The sequence below is a fragment of the Carassius carassius genome, chromosome 18, assembly GCF_963082965.1.
Source record: "Carassius carassius chromosome 18, fCarCar2.1, whole genome shotgun sequence".
NCBI lineage: Eukaryota > Metazoa > Chordata > Actinopteri > Cypriniformes > Cyprinidae > Carassius > Carassius carassius.
Genome location: NC_081772.1, coordinates 31,079,765 through 31,095,553, shown reverse-complemented (window position 1 = coordinate 31,095,553; position 15,789 = coordinate 31,079,765). Strand labels below are relative to the sequence as shown.

General features: G+C 48.0%; 15 non-coding genes across 15 annotated transcripts; all 15 read left to right on the top strand.

Annotated features, from left to right (window-relative positions):
• Positions 1-71: 71 nt before the first annotated feature.
• On the top strand, positions 72-153 carry trnas-uga (transfer RNA serine (anticodon UGA)). The gene has a single exon. It is a non-coding gene; the product is annotated as a tRNA-Ser (tRNA).
• A 618-nt stretch (positions 154-771) lies between these two features.
• On the top strand, positions 772-844 carry trnak-uuu (transfer RNA lysine (anticodon UUU)). Its single transcript has one exon. It is a non-coding gene; the product is annotated as a tRNA-Lys (tRNA).
• Positions 845-2,620: 1,776 nt separating this feature from the next.
• Positions 2,621-2,702, top strand: trnas-uga (transfer RNA serine (anticodon UGA)). The gene has a single exon. It is a non-coding gene; the product is annotated as a tRNA-Ser (tRNA).
• A 155-nt stretch (positions 2,703-2,857) lies between these two features.
• On the top strand, positions 2,858-2,929 carry trnah-gug (transfer RNA histidin (anticodon GUG)). Its single transcript has one exon. It is a non-coding gene; the product is annotated as a tRNA-His (tRNA).
• Positions 2,930-3,320: 391 nt separating this feature from the next.
• On the top strand, positions 3,321-3,393 carry trnak-uuu (transfer RNA lysine (anticodon UUU)). The gene has a single exon. It is a non-coding gene; the product is annotated as a tRNA-Lys (tRNA).
• A 1,423-nt stretch (positions 3,394-4,816) lies between these two features.
• trnak-uuu (transfer RNA lysine (anticodon UUU)) lies at positions 4,817-4,889 on the top strand. Its single transcript has one exon. It is a non-coding gene; the product is annotated as a tRNA-Lys (tRNA).
• Positions 4,890-6,123: 1,234 nt separating this feature from the next.
• On the top strand, positions 6,124-6,205 carry trnas-uga (transfer RNA serine (anticodon UGA)). Its single transcript has one exon. It is a non-coding gene; the product is annotated as a tRNA-Ser (tRNA).
• Positions 6,206-6,665: 460 nt separating this feature from the next.
• trnas-uga (transfer RNA serine (anticodon UGA)) lies at positions 6,666-6,747 on the top strand. Its single transcript has one exon. It is a non-coding gene; the product is annotated as a tRNA-Ser (tRNA).
• A 155-nt stretch (positions 6,748-6,902) lies between these two features.
• trnah-gug (transfer RNA histidin (anticodon GUG)) lies at positions 6,903-6,974 on the top strand. The gene has a single exon. It is a non-coding gene; the product is annotated as a tRNA-His (tRNA).
• Positions 6,975-7,365: 391 nt separating this feature from the next.
• trnak-uuu (transfer RNA lysine (anticodon UUU)) lies at positions 7,366-7,438 on the top strand. Its single transcript has one exon. It is a non-coding gene; the product is annotated as a tRNA-Lys (tRNA).
• An 820-nt stretch (positions 7,439-8,258) lies between these two features.
• trnas-uga (transfer RNA serine (anticodon UGA)) lies at positions 8,259-8,340 on the top strand. The gene has a single exon. It is a non-coding gene; the product is annotated as a tRNA-Ser (tRNA).
• A 618-nt stretch (positions 8,341-8,958) lies between these two features.
• On the top strand, positions 8,959-9,031 carry trnak-uuu (transfer RNA lysine (anticodon UUU)). The gene has a single exon. It is a non-coding gene; the product is annotated as a tRNA-Lys (tRNA).
• Positions 9,032-10,265: 1,234 nt separating this feature from the next.
• trnas-uga (transfer RNA serine (anticodon UGA)) lies at positions 10,266-10,347 on the top strand. The gene has a single exon. It is a non-coding gene; the product is annotated as a tRNA-Ser (tRNA).
• A 460-nt stretch (positions 10,348-10,807) lies between these two features.
• On the top strand, positions 10,808-10,889 carry trnas-uga (transfer RNA serine (anticodon UGA)). Its single transcript has one exon. It is a non-coding gene; the product is annotated as a tRNA-Ser (tRNA).
• Positions 10,890-11,044: 155 nt separating this feature from the next.
• Positions 11,045-11,116, top strand: trnah-gug (transfer RNA histidin (anticodon GUG)). Its single transcript has one exon. It is a non-coding gene; the product is annotated as a tRNA-His (tRNA).
• The last annotated feature ends 4,673 nt before the right edge of the window (positions 11,117-15,789 follow it).

The following is a 15,789-nucleotide window of genomic DNA, read 5'->3' as shown; positions in this document are numbered from 1 at the left end:
GAGCTGGGTTGGTTGCAAGTAGGACAGGCAGCAGTGTTGGACACAAACTGAGCAGTAATTGGTCTACTCCCGTAGACGTGGCCGAGTGGTTAAGGCGATGGACTTGAAATCCATTGGGGTCTCCCCGCGCAGGTTCGAATCCTGCCGACTATGCTGTTTGCTGAAGGCCATGAGGCAAAGCATCCATGTATTTTTCACGGTCCTCGCACTTATTTGCGAAATGTCCAGACCCTCTTCGATGGACAAACACGCCGCTGCTGCTTCTTGTATCCGGGCTCCAGGGGTTGTCTTGGGAGAGCCAGTGGCACGCCGTGATCGTATAGTGGTTAGTACTCTGCGTTGTGGCCGCAGCAACCCCGGTTCGAATCCGAGTCACGGCAACCCTTTGCCGTTGAGTATACGGGAAGGTTGAAAATATTTTACCACCTCATCTTTCTGCTTGATTTTGTTTCTGAAGCTTGGCCTGTGCAGGGCGCCATCAGACAAGGGGGCTTGCTTTCTAACATTATGCGTAGTCATGGCCGAGAGGTTAAGGCGATGGACTTGAAAACCATTGTGGTCTCCCTGCGCAGGTTCGAGCTCTGCCAACTACGGTAGGGATTTGCAGTATTGCTTTAGCTTTCTGTGACGGTAATTGTGCCATCTATGGTCCTTCGCTCTCTGTGCCATAACTGCTTCTAGCTTTCATCCTCGTTACACCTGCGTCTCTTCTGGGCAGCTTGTTGTAAAATTGCTGATTTATAAAAGGTGAGAAGCCAGTGCCCCAAAAGAGCCCGGATAGCTCAGTCGGTAGAGCATCAGACTTTTAATCTGAGGGTCCAGGGTTCAAGTCCCTGTTCGGGTGAAGGTCTGTCTACTTTTGGCGGAGTCACCTTGCTATCACTATGGTCCATCTCTTCTTCTGAATCTGTACTGGAGCGGTGTTCCTTCCTGCTCCAGGGTATCAGTGCACCTCCCTTGTTTGGCACACCTGATTCTGATGGTCAGCTCGTTAGGAAAGCGCGCTCACAGAGTGAGTAGAATAAGACAGACCTCCGAATTGTGCAGTGCTGTCGGTCCCCAGGCCCAGCACTGAAAAACCCCATTACATAGGATGAGACATGGCAGCCTGATTTCTCCTCAGTGGCACTGCTAATTTTCCCGCTTCCAGGGCTAGCTTACAATCTCGGCTTGCTAGGTTGCAAGTAGGTCAGGCAGCAATGTGACACACAACAGGGCAGAAGGTGGTCTGCTTAATTCAAGTCCCTGTTTGGGCGAAGGTCAGTCTACTTTTTGGAGGCCTCAGCTAGCTATCACTACGGGACCATCTCTTCTGCTGACTCTGTATTAGAGCGATGTTCCTTCCTTCTCCCGGGGATCAGTGCATCTCCCTTGTTCGGCACACATGATTCTGATGGTCAGCCCTTTAGGAAAGAGTGCTCACAGAGTGAGTAGAATAAGACAGACCTCCCATTTGTGCAGTTGTCTCGGTCCCGAGGGCCAGTACTGAAAAACCCCATTACATAGGATGAGACATGGCAGCCTGATTTCTCCTCAGTGGGACTGCTGTTTTTCCCGCTTCCAGGGCTAGCTTACAATCTCGGCTTGCTAGGTTGCAAGTAGGTCAGGCAGCAATGTGACATACAACAGGGCAGAAGGTGGTCTGCTTAATTCAAGTCCCTGTTTGGGCGAAGGTCAGTCTACTTTTTGGAGGCCTCAGCTTGCTATCACTACGGGTCCATCTCTTCTGCTGACTCTGTATTAGAGCGATGTTCCTTCCTTCTCCCGGGGATCAGTGCATCTCCTTTGTTCGGCACACATGATTCTGATGGTCAGCCCTTTAGGAAAGAGTGCTCACAGAGTGAGTAGAATAAGACAGACTTCCCAATTGTGCAGTGCTGTCGGTCCCCAGGGCCAGTACTGAAAAACCCCATTACATAGGATGAGACATGGCAGCCTGATTTCTCCTCAGTGGGAGCGCTGTTTTACCCGCTTGCAGGGCTAGCTTGCAATCTCCGCTTGCTGACTGAGCTGGGTTGGTTGCAAGTAGGACAGGCAACAGTGTTGGACACAAACTGAGCAGTAATTGGTCTACTCCCGTAGTCGTGGCCGAGTGGTTAAGGCGATGCACTTGAAATCCATTGGGGTCTCCCTGCGCAGGTTCGAATCCTGCCCAATATGCTGTTTGCTGAAGGCCATGAGGCAAAGCCTTAATTCAAGACCCTGTTTGGGCGTAGGTCAGTCTTCTTTTTGTAGGCCTCAGCTTGCTATAACTACGGTCCATCTCTTCCGCTGACTCTGTACTAGAGCGATGTTCCTTTCTGCTCCCGGGGATCAGTGCATCTCCCTTGTTCGGCAAACCTGATTCTGATGGTCAGCCCTTTAGGAAAAAGTGCTCACAGAGTGAGTAGAATAAGACAGACTTCCCAATTGTGCAGTGCTGTCGGTCCCCAGGGCCAGTACTGAAAAACCCCATTACATAGGATGAGACATGGCAGCCTGATTTCTCCTCAGAGGGACCGATGTTTTACCCGCTTGCAGGGCTAGCTTGCAATCTCTGCTTGCTGACTGAGCTGGGTTGGTTGCAAGTAGGTCAGGCAGCAGTGTTGGACACAAACTGAGCAGTAATTGGTCTACTCCCGTAGTCGTGGCCGAGTGGTTAAGGCGATGGACTTGAAATCCATTGGGGTCTCCCCGCGCAGGTTCGAATCCTGCCGACTACGCTTTTTGCTGAATGCCATGAGGCAAAGCATCCATGCATTTTTCACGGTCCTCGCACTTATTTGCGAAATGTCCAGACCCTCTTCGATGGACAAACACGCCGCTGCTGCTTCTTGTATCCGGGCTCCAGGGGTTGTCTTGGGAGAGCCAGTGGCACGCCGTGATCGTATAGTGGTTAGTACTCTGCGTTGTGGCCGGAGCAACCCCGGTTCGAATCCGGGTCACGGCAACCCTTTGCCGTTGAGTATACGGGAAGGTTGAAAATATTTTACCACCTCATCTTTCTGCTTGATTTTGTTTCTGAAGCTTGGCCTGTGCAGGGCGCCATCAGACAAGGGGGCTTGCTTTCTAACATTATGCGTAGTCATGGCCGAGAGGTTAAGGCGATGGACTTGAAATCCATTGGGATCTCCCTGCGCAGGTTTGAGCTCTGCCAACTACGGGAGGGATTTGCAGTATTGATTTAGCTTTCTGTGACGGTAATTGTGCCATCTATGGTCCTTCGCTCTCTGTGCCATAACTGCTTCTAGCTTTCATCCTCGTTACACCTGCGTCTCTTCTGGGCAGCTTGTTGTAAAATTGCTGATTTATAAAAGGTGAGAAGCCAGTGCCCCAAAAGAGCCCGGATAGCTCAGTCGGTAGAGCATCAGACTTTTAATCTGAGGGTCCAGGGTTCAAGTCCCTGTTTGGGTGAAGGTCTGTCTACTTTTGGCGGAGTCACCTTGCTATCACTATGGTCCATCTCTTCTTCTGAATCTGTACTGGAGCGGTGTTCCTTCCTGCTCCAGGGTATCAGTGCACCTCCCTTGTTTGGCACACCTGATTCTGATGGTCAGCTCGTTAGGAAAGCGCGCTCACAGAGTGAGTAGAATAAGACAGACCTCCGAATTGTGCAGTGCTGTCGGTCCCCAGGCCCAGCACTGAAAAACCCCATTACATAGGATGAGACATGGCAGCCTGATTTCTCCTCAGTGGGACTGCTGTTTTTCCCGCTTCCAGGGCTAGGTTACAATCTCGGCTTGCTAGGTTGCAAGTAGGTCAGGCAGCAATGTGGCACACAACAGGGCAGAAGGTGGTCTGCTTAATTCAAGTCCCTGTTTGGGCGAAGGTCAGTCTACTTTTTGGAGGCCTCAGCTTGCTATCACTACGGGTCCATCTCTTCTGCTGACTCTGTATTAGAGCGATGTTCCTTCCTTCTCCCGGGGATCAGTGCATCTCCTTTGTTCGGCACACATGATTCTGATGGTCAGCCCTTTAGGAAAGAGTGCTCACAGAGTGAGTAGAATAAGACAGACTTCCCAATTGTGCAGTGCTGTCGGTCCCCAGGGCCAGTACTGAAAAACCCCATTACATAGGATGAGACATGGCAGCCTGATTTCTCCTCAGTGGGAGCGCTGTTTTACCCGCTTGCAGGGCTAGCTTGCAATCTCCGCGATGGCGATGGACTTGAAATCCATTGGGGTCTCCCCGCGCAGGTTCGAATCCTGCCGACTATGCTGTTTGCTGAAGGCCATGAGGCAAAGCATCCATGTATTTTTCACGGTCCTCGCACTTATTTGCGAAATGTCCAGACCCTCTTCGATGGACAAAAACACGCCGCTGCTGCTTCTTGTATCCGGGCTCCAGGGGTTGTCTTGGGAGAGCCCGTGGCACGCCGTGATCGTATAGTGGTTAGTACTCTGCGTTGTGGCCGCAGCAACCCCGGTTCGAATCCGAGTCACGGCAACCCTTTGCCGTTGAGTATACGGGAAGGTTGAAAATATTTTACCACCTCATCTTTCTGCTTGATTTTGTTTCTGAAGCTTGGCCTGTGCAGGGCGCCATCAGACAAGGGGGCTTGCTCTCTAACATTATGCGTAGTCATGGCCGAGAGGTTAAGGCGATGGACTTGAAAACCATTGTGGTCTCCCTGCGCAGGTTCGAGCTCTGCCAACTACGGTAGGGATTTGCAGTATTGCTTTAGCTTTCTGTGACGGTAATTGTGCCATCTATGGTCCTTCGCTCTCTGTGCCATAACTGCTTCTAGCTTTCATCCTCGTTACACCTTCGTCTCTTCTGGGCAGCTTGTTGTAAAATTGCTGATTTATAAAAGGTGAGAAGCCAGTGCCCCAAAAGAGCCCGGATAGCTCAGTCGGTAGAGCATCAGACTTTTAATCTGAGGGTCCAGGGTTCAAGTCCCTGTTTGGGTGAAGGTCTGTCTACTTTTGGCGGAGTCACCTTGCTATCACTATGGTCCATCTCTTCTTCTGAATCTGTACTGGAGCGGTGTTCCTTCCTGCTCCAGGGTATCAGTGCACCTCCCTTGTTTGGCACACCTGATTCTGATGGTCAGCTCGTTAGGAAAGCGCGCTCACAGAGTGAGTAGAATAAGACAGACCTCCGAATTGTGCAGTGCTGTCGGTCCCCAGGCCCAGCACTGAAAAACCCCATTACATAGGATGAGACATGGCAGCCTGATTTCTCCTCAGTGGGACTGCTAATTTTCCCGCTTCCAGGGCTAGCTTACAATCTCGGCTTGCTAGGTTGCAAGTAGGTCAGGCAGCAATGTGACACACAACAGGGCAGAAGGTGGTCTGCTTAATTCAAGTCCCTGTTTGGGCGAAGGTCAGTCTACTTTTTGGAGGCCTCAGCTAGCTATCACTACGGGACCATCTCTTCTGCTGACTCTGTATTAGAGCGATGTTCCTTCCTTCTCCCGGGGATCAGTGCATCTCCCTTGTTCGGCACACATGATTCTGATGGTCAGCCCTTTAGGAAAGAGTGCTCACAGAGTGAGTAGAATAAGACAGACCTCCCATTTGTGCAGTTGTGTCGGTCCCGAGGGCCAGTACTGAAAAACCCCATTACATAGGATGAGACATGGCAGCCTGATTTCTCCTCAGTGGGACTGCTGTTTTTCCCGCTTCCAGGGCTAGCTTACAATCTCGGCTTGCTAGGTTGCAAGTAGGTCAGGCAGCAATGTGACATACAACAGGGCAGAAGGTGGTCTGCTTAATTCAAGTCCCTGTTTGGGCGAAGGTCAGTCTACTTTTTGGAGGCCTCAGCTTGCTATCACTACGGGTCCATCTCTTCTGCTGACTCTGTATTAGAGCGATGTTCCTTCCTTCTCCCGGGGATCAGTGCATCTCCTTTGTTCGGCACACATGATTCTGATGGTCAGCCCTTTAGGAAAGAGTGCTCACAGAGTGAGTAGAATAAGACAGACTTCCCAATTGTGCAGTGCTGTCGGTCCCCAGGGCCAGTACTGAAAAACCCCATTACATAGGATGAGACATGGCAGCCTGATTTCTCCTCAGTGGGAGCGCTGTTTTACCCGCTTGCAGGGCTAGCTTGCAATCTCCGCTTGCTGACTGAGCTGGGTTGGTTGCAAGTAGGACAGGCAACAGTGTTGGACACAAACTGAGCAGTAACTGGTCTACTCCCGTAGTCGTGGCCGAGTGGTTAAGGCGATGGACTTGAAATCCATTGGGGTCTCCCCGCGCAGGTTCGAATCCTGCCGACTACGCTGTTTGCTGAAGGCCATGAGGCAAAGCCTTAATTCAAGTCCCTGTTTGGGCGTAGGTCAGTCTTCTTTTTGTAGGCCTCAGCTTGCTATAACTACGGTCCATCTTTTCTGCTGACTCTGTACTAGAGCGATGTTCCTTTCTGCTCCCGGGGATCAGTGCATCTCCCTTGTTCGGCAAACCTGATTCTGATGGTCAGCCCTTTAGGAAAAAGTGCTCACAGAGTGTGTAGAATAAGACAGACTTCCCAATTGTGCAGTGCTGTCGGTCCCCAGGGCCAGTACTGAAAAACCCCATTACATAGGATGAGACATGGCAGCCTGATTTCTCCTCAGAGGGACCGATGTTTTACCCGCTTGCAGGGCTAGCTTGCAATCTCTGCTTGCTGACTGAGCTGGGTTGGTTGCAAGTAGGTCAGGCAGCAGTGTTGGACACAAACTGAGCAGTAATTGGTCTACTCCCGTAGTCGTGGCAGAGTGGTTAAGGCGATGGACTTGAAATCCATTGGGGTCTCCCCGCGCAGGTTCGAATCCTGCCGACTACGCTTTTTGCTGAATGCCATGAGGCAAAGCATCCATGCATTCTTCACGGTCCTCGCACTTATTTGCGAAATGTCCAGACCCTCTTCGATGGACAAACACGCCGCTGCTGCTTCTTGTATCCGGGCTCCAGGGGTTGTCTTGGGAGAGCCAGTGGCACGCCGTGATCGTATAGTGGTTAGTACTCTGCGTTGTGGCCGCAGCAACCCCGGTTCGAATCCGGGTCACGGCAACCCTTTGCCGTTGAGTATACGGGAAGGTTGAAAATATTTTACCACCTCATCTTTCTGCTTGATTTTGTTTCTGAAGCTTGGCCTGTGCAGGGCGCCATCAGACAAGGGGGCTTGCTTTCTAACATTATGCGTAGTCATGGCCGAGAGGTTAAGGCGATGGACTTGAAAACCATTGGGATCTCCCTGCGCAGGTTTGAGCTCTGCCAACTACGGGAGGGATTTGCAGTATTGATTTAGCTTTCTGTGACGGTAATTGTGCCATCTATGGTCCTTCGCTCTCTGTGCCATAACTGCTTCTAGCTTTCATCCTCGTTACACCTGCGTCTCTTCTGGGCAGCTTGTTGTAAAATTGCTGATTTATAAAAGGTGAGAAGCCAGTGCCCCAAAAGAGCCCGGATAGCTCAGTCGGTAGAGCATCAGACTTTTAATCTGAGGGTCCAGGGTTCAAGTCCCTGTTCGGGTGAAGGTCTGTCTACTTTTGGCGGAGTCACCTTGCTATCACTATGGTCCATCTCTTCTTCTGAATCTGTACTGGAGCGGTGTTCCTTCCTGCTCCAGGGTATCAGTGCACCTCCCTTGTTTGGCACACCTGATTCTGATGGTCAGCTCGTTAGGAAAGCGCGCTCACAGAGTGAGTAGAATAAGACAGACCTCCGAATTGTGCAGTGCTGTCGGTCCCCAGGCCCAGCACTGAAAAACCCCATTACATAGGATGAGACATGGCAGCCTGATTTCTCCTCAGTGCGACTGCTGTTTTTCCCGCTTCCAGGGCTAGGTTACAATCTCGGCTTGCTAGGTTGCAAGTAGGTCAGGCAGCAATGTGACACAAAACAGGGCAGAAGGTGGTCTGCTTAATTCAAGTCCCTGTTTGGGCGAAGGTCAGTCTACTTTTTGGAGGCCTCAGCTTGCTATCACTACGGGTCCATCTCTTCTGCTGACTCTGTATTAGAGCGATGTTCCTTCCTTCTCCCGGGGATCAGTGCATCTCCTTTGTTCGGCACACATGATTCTGATGGTCAGCCCTTTAGGAAAGAGTGCTCACAGAGTGAGTAGAATAAGACAGACTTCCCAATTGTGCAGTGCTGTCGGTCCCCAGGGCCAGTACTGAAAAACCCCATTACATAGGATGAGACATGGCAGCCTGATTTCTCCTCAGTGGGAGCGCTGTTTTACCCGCTTGCAGGGCTAGCTTGCAATCTCCGCTTGCTGACTGAGCTGGGTTGGTTGCAAGTAGGACAGGCAGCAGTGTTGGACACAAACTGAGCAGTAATTGGTCTACTCCCGTAGACGTGGCCGAGTGGTTAAGGCGATGGACTTGAAATCCATTGGGGTCTCCCCGCGCAGGTTCGAATCCTGCCGACTATGCTGTTTGCTGAAGGCCATGAGGCAAAGCATCCATGTATTTTTCACGGTCCTCGCACTTATTTGCGAAATGTCCAGACCCTCTTCGATGGACAAACACGCCGCTGCTGCTTCTTGTATCCGGGCTCCAGGGGTTGTCTTGGGAGAGCCAGTGGCACGCCGTGATCGTATAGTGGTTAGTACTCTGCGTTGTGGCCGCAGCAACCCCGGTTCGAATCCGAGTCACGGCAACCCTTTGCCGTTGAGTATACGGGAAGGTTGAAAATATTTTACCACCTCATCTTTCTGCTTGATTTTGTTTCTGAAGCTTGGCCTGTGCAGGGCGCCATCAGACAAGGGGGCTTGCTTTCTAACATTATGCGTAGTCATGGCCGAGAGGTTAAGGCGATGGACTTGAAAACCATTGTGGTCTCCCTGCGCAGGTTCGAGCTCTGCCAACTACGGTAGGGATTTGCAGTATTGCTTTAGCTTTCTGTGACGGTAATTGTGCCATCTATGGTCCTTCGCTCTCTGTGCCATAACTGCTTCTAGCTTTCATCCTCGTTACACCTGCGTCTCTTCTGGGCAGCTTGTTGTAAAATTGCTGATTTATAAAAGGTGAGAAGCCAGTGCCCCAAAAGAGCCCGGATAGCTCAGTCGGTAGAGCATCAGACTTTTAATCTGAGGGTCCAGGGTTCAAGTCCCTGTTCGGGTGAAGGTCTGTCTACTTTTGGCGGAGTCACCTTGCTATCACTATGGTCCATCTCTTCTTCTGAATCTGTACTGGAGCGGTGTTCCTTCCTGCTCCAGGGTATCAGTGCACCTCCCTTGTTTGGCACACCTGATTCTGATGGTCAGCTCGTTAGGAAAGCGCGCTCACAGAGTGAGTAGAATAAGACAGACCTCCGAATTGTGCAGTGCTGTCGGTCCCCAGGCCCAGCACTGAAAAACCCCATTACATAGGATGAGACATGGCAGCCTGATTTCTCCTCAGTGGCACTGCTAATTTTCCCGCTTCCAGGGCTAGCTTACAATCTCGGCTTGCTAGGTTGCAAGTAGGTCAGGCAGCAATGTGACACACAACAGGGCAGAAGGTGGTCTGCTTAATTCAAGTCCCTGTTTGGGCGAAGGTCAGTCTACTTTTTGGAGGCCTCAGCTAGCTATCACTACGGGACCATCTCTTCTGCTGACTCTGTATTAGAGCGATGTTCCTTCCTTCTCCCGGGGATCAGTGCATCTCCCTTGTTCGGCACACATGATTCTGATGGTCAGCCCTTTAGGAAAGAGTGCTCACAGAGTGAGTAGAATAAGACAGACCTCCCATTTGTGCAGTTGTCTCGGTCCCGAGGGCCAGTACTGAAAAACCCCATTACATAGGATGAGACATGGCAGCCTGATTTCTCCTCAGTGGGACTGCTGTTTTTCCCGCTTCCAGGGCTAGCTTACAATCTCGGCTTGCTAGGTTGCAAGTAGGTCAGGCAGCAATGTGACATACAACAGGGCAGAAGGTGGTCTGCTTAATTCAAGTCCCTGTTTGGGCGAAGGTCAGTCTACTTTTTGGAGGCCTCAGCTTGCTATCACTACGGGTCCATCTCTTCTGCTGACTCTGTATTAGAGCGATGTTCCTTCCTTCTCCCGGGGATCAGTGCATCTCCTTTGTTCGGCACACATGATTCTGATGGTCAGCCCTTTAGGAAAGAGTGCTCACAGAGTGAGTAGAATAAGACAGACTTCCCAATTGTGCAGTGCTGTCAGTCCCCAGGGCCAGTACTGAAAAACCCCATTACATAGGATGAGACATGGCAGCCTGATTTCTCCTCAGTGGGAGCGCTGTTTTACCCGCTTGCAGGGCTAGCTTGCAATCTCCGCTTGCTGACTGAGCTGGGTTGGTTGCAAGTAGGACAGGCAACAGTGTTGGACACAAACTGAGCAGTAATTGGTCTACTCCCGTAGTCGTGGCCGAGTGGTTAAGGCGATGGACTTGAAATCCATTGGGGTCTCCCCGCGCAGGTTCGAATCCTGCCGACTACGCTGTTTGCTGAAGGCCATGAGGCAAAGCCTTAATTCAAGTCCCTGTTTGGGCGTAGGTCAGTCTTCTTTTTGTAGGCCTCAGCTTGCTATAACTACGGTCCATCTTTTCTGCTGACTCTGTACTAGAGCGATGTTCCTTTCTGCTCCCGGGGATCAGTGCATCTCCCTTGTTCGGCAAACCTGATTCTGATGGTCAGCCCTTTAGGAAAAAGTGCTCACAGAGTGAGTAGAATAAGACAGACTTCCCAATTGTGCAGTGCTGTCGGTCCCCAGGGCCAGTACTGAAAAACCCCATTACATAGGATGAGACATGGCAGCCTGATTTCTCCTCAGAGGGACCGATGTTTTACCCGCTTGCAGGGCTAGCTTGCAATCTCCGCTTGCTGACTGAGCTGGGTTGGTTGCAAGTAGGTCAGGCAGCAGTGTTGGACACAAACTGAGCAGTAATTGGTCTACTCCCGTAGTCGTGGCCGAGTGGTTAAGGCGATGGACTTGAAATCCATTGGGGTCTCCCCGCGCAGGTTCGAATCCTGCCGACTACGCTTTTTGCTGAATGCCATGAGGCAAAGCATCCATGCATTTTTCACGGTCCTCGCACTTATTTGCGAAATGTCCAGACCCTCTTCGATGGACAAACACGCCGCTGCTGCTTCTTGTATCCGGGCTCCAGGGGTTGTCTTGGGAGAGCCAGTGGCACGCCGTGATCGTATAGTGGTTAGTACTCTGCGTTGTGGCCGCAGCAACCCCGGTTCGAATCCGGGTCACGGCAACCCTTTGCCGTTGAGTATACGGGAAGGTTGAAAATATTTTACCACCTCATCTTTCTGCTTGATTTTGTTTCTGAAGCTTGGCCTGTGCAGGGCGCCATCAGACAAGGGGGCTTGCTTTCTAACATTATGCGTAGTCATGGCCGAGAGGTTAAGGCGATGGACTTGAAATCCATTGGGATCTCCCTGCGCAGGTTTGAGCTCTGCCAACTACGGGAGGGATTTGCAGTATTGATTTAGCTTTCTGTGACGGTAATTGTGCCATCTATGGTCCTTCGCTCTCTGTGCCATAACTGCTTCTAGCTTTCATCCTCGTTACACCTGCGTCTCTTCTGGGCAGCTTGTTGTAAAATTGCTGATTTATAAAAGGTGAGAAGCCAGTGCCCCAAAAGAGCCCGGATAGCGGTGCCGGGAGACAGTTCGTCTGTCTAATTTCGACAAATCACGTCTCTGCATGTCCATCTTTTGCAGCCCATCAGATCTCAGCATTTCCATCTTTTACATTTTACGACAGCCAATCAGGTCTCTGCATGTCCATCTTTTACATTTTAAGACAGCCAATCACCGTGGCCCTTTCCATCATTGGCGGAGCATGCGCATAAGTCCACAGTTATCGCTCACAGCGAATCAATAAATACTATTTTTATTTATAGAGTTATTTTTGGAAATATATATATATATTTAAAATAAACTTTTAACTACGTTACATTGTTTTAGGTAAGACGTTGACGGTGACACTGAGGTAAGATTTATCTATTTAATTAACTATATTTAATTAATAGTTTTTTCTTAAATAAACTTGTAACTTACAACATTGTCAGATTGTGTTAGGTAAGACGTCGACGTTGTTGCTTTGTTTAGTCTGCTAACGTTAACTAACTTAGCTAAGAATGAATGAATGAATGAATGAATGGAGTAATGTTAGCATTAACGTTAACTTAGCTGAAACGTATTTTCGACAGAGAGAAACGAATGGTTTACATTGTTATAACATTGGTACTACACCTGATATTGTGTCCACTTTTAACACAGACAATGATTTAATATGAATGAATGAGTTTTGTGTTGTATTCAGGTGTTGCACCTGTTATAACAGGAGACTTTGTGTTTACCAACTGATAATAATCTTAATATGATTGTATGCTACTAAATGTGACTGCTACTACTATGTATTAATATATTATACACTGAGGTACTATGTATTAATATATAATACACTGAGGTACTAACTATGTATTAATATATTATACACTGAGGTACTATGTATTAATATATAGTACACTGAGGTACTAACTATGTATTAATATATTATACACTGAGGTACTATGTATTCATATATAATACACTGAGGTACTATGTATTCATATATAATACACTGTGACTGAGGTACTAACTATGTATTAATATATAATACACTGAGGTACTATGTATTCATATATAATACACTGAGGTACTATGTATTAATATATTATACACTGAGGTACTATGTACTAATATATAATACACTGAGGTACTATGTATTCATATATAATACACTGAGGTACTATGTATTCATATATTATATGTATTACAGAAATATATAATACACCGAGGTACTATGTATTAATATAGTATACACTGAGGTACTATGTATTAATAAATTATACACTGGCTAAAAATAGCTAGCCTATCATATAACGTTAGATTATACCTCGTACCGCTATATGGCTGAATTATGCATAATGTTAATTAGCCTATAGTATTGGGCACCAGTTTTTACCTGAGGTAAAATAATTTTGTCTGTTCATTGTCTGTTCATTGCATCTGTAATTCAATACATAGGCATAAAACTGTGCCTTTATTAACATTAACATGACGTTTTATGACGTAATATGGGGCTTGTGTTGTTTAAGTGAGCTATAATCGATAATAATCATAATGTGGGCTAATTGTAAGCCTATGTAATCGAAATGGTATGTAATAATCTGATTTTTATGGAGTTATGGCATATTATTATACCCACACACCACAATTCCTCCCAAAATATCAAACTATACCTTGTCCAAAAACACTGAGATGAAATATGTGCTATTTGAAATAAATGTATGAAATTGATTAACTACTCAGTTCTACTGAATAGTCACAAACTTTGTATTTTGCCACACGCTATCTTTTATTGGAAGATGGCTTCCAAGCACAAGAAGCACAGGGCTATGAGTGAGGGTGAATGGATGGCCCGCCTGCGCAGATTTGCCACACAGGGGGTCTGGCCTTCTGAGGAGGGAAACAGACCGGCACCACGCCAGAAGAAATGGCATGACCTGTATCAGAAGGTAAACTTGGGCATGTATATAAACACAGGAAAGCTATGTCATATATAGAAGGAGCAGATAGTTATGATTCACTGTCATATGTTACAGATTGAGAAGTGTCCACTGCAACACAGGGGGCAAATGTCTCTGTTTGGGGGGACACAGACATGTGACTGTGGTTTCCATATGAAAAAGGTATAAGAAGTGTTTCATAAAACTGTGATGTGTTGATGGTGTATTGTGTATTTTTGAATTTAATTTCCTTTTCTGTGAAACTGTAGCCTTCCAGTTTGGCCCCTGTGTCATCCACACCATCCACGTCACCACCTGTAACACCAGGGCAGTCAGGAACAACATCTGGAATGGCACCTTTAAAGCCTACTTTAACTTTGGCATCGGTAAATGCATGTCTTTGCAGATATTTATGTTATCATATGTTATAGCATTTTAAAATGCTTCACATAATGTTACTAATTTCTTTTTGTCAGTTTACAAAGCCACGGTATGGTGGGGCCCATGGTGCAGCTTTAAGGCCAAACCTAGGTGTGGCAAGGACGCATGCAACAAAGGTATATAGTCAAAGAATGACATTTCATTCCATAAAGATAAGCTGAGTTTATCTTATCATTGTTACTGCAATACCTGATAATAATAGATTATTTAATTCAATATTGTAAACTGTGCTCTCTTAACCTTGCAGCCTATTAGCACTTCTGCATTGTCCAGCCCTGCATCTAGGACACCATCTCCTGCTCGCAGTCCCAGGCTGTATATTCAGACCGTCTCCCCCCTGTCTCTTCCTCCTTCTTCTGTCTATGAAGCCACCTCTGCTTCCTGTGCTCCAGGAGCTGCTTCTAGAGTTGTGAGAAACTCTTTAATTTTATCGTTTTCTTCACACTAATATTGTTGGATCACATAAATATGCTACATTTTGAAAAAATATTCCTCATAAGTGGCTTGTAATCATATCTACTGTATGTGTTTGCCTTTTTTAATACATTAGGAAGTGTCAGCCGCTGCCTCCTCTGGGACGTCCTCTGCTCCTCTCACCCCTGTGATCAGCTCCACCTGTGTTCCCTCTGCTGCTCCATCTGTGGCTGGATCCTCTGTTCAACCTGCCGAGGATAGGGTGACCGCTCCAGGTTCCGAATCTGGATGGCTTCCCACAAAGTTGATGAAAACCATACCACCACAGGATCAGAAATGGATTTCAGCAGCTTTGTGGAAGCAACATCGGCTTCGTACTGACCTGAAGCTGTGGTATGATCCACCAGAGCCAGCTCTGATCTATCACCAAGGCCCCGCTCCAGAGCGCTTCTTTACACACAGGCTTCTACTGTGGATGCCATACCACCTCTGGAAGGTCAGGCTGTCCTGTACTGTGTGTGGGAGACAGCTCACAGGCTATGGGGCACACAAGAGAGCCCGTCAGGTTCTGGATGTGGACCAGTACTACCTGATGATCACGGAGACTCTCTGGTGCAGTGGGTGCAAAACGGCCTTAATTTCCTCCAGCAAGGCCATCTTGGACCAGCTGGACTTAGCCCACAGACTGGAATTTAGGCTGATCCTAACTCGAAAGTGAGTATACTGAGACTATTTAGTTTTTGTAACAAATGTTTGTCATTTAAAACACACTTGAGATGAGCTGGTTTTAATGTTTGTGTCTTTCTGTCTCTCTTTCCCTTTGTTTTATTCAGGTATGCCTGTGACATGCGGGTCATAAGGTTCCTGAGGGAGAGGGCCCTGGGCAACAGCCCCTCTCGCTTAGTGAGGCAGCTGCGGGAGAACCACAGCGAGGAGTGGCTGAAGCGTCTTTGCAGATACCTTGGTGCCTGCTCAGACTTCATCTCCCAGCCAAGCCTGCTCCCTGTGAGGTTTCAGGAGCCACCTGAGCCCGAAACTATCCCCTCCCACAGGTGGATGCTGGCTGTTTATGGGCGAGATATCTTGTGCAGGATTGACCACATTAAAGCCAGCATAACGTCCACATATGGCTGCATCCTGAAGATATATAATATATAATATACTTTATTTGTATAGCGCAATGAAAAGAGAAATAGAAACAAACTAAATACATTAATACAATCTAAAGAGTAAATAGATTAATAAAAAAGCAAAGTAAAAAAGATAGATTAAATTCCATAAACATGTTTTTTCCCCCCTTTTTTCCAGTCTTTCAACTGGATGACCAGGGTTCCCTCTGGTCCATCTGCCACGACCACCTACGCCGCCTCTGGTCCATCCTCTGCCACAACCACCCACACCGCCTCTGGTCCATCCGCCACGACCACCTACGCCGCCTCTGGTCCATCCGCCACAAGGAGAGAGAAGGAGGTGTTTGTAAATAAAAAAATAAAAAGAACTTTATTTCTACAACAGTA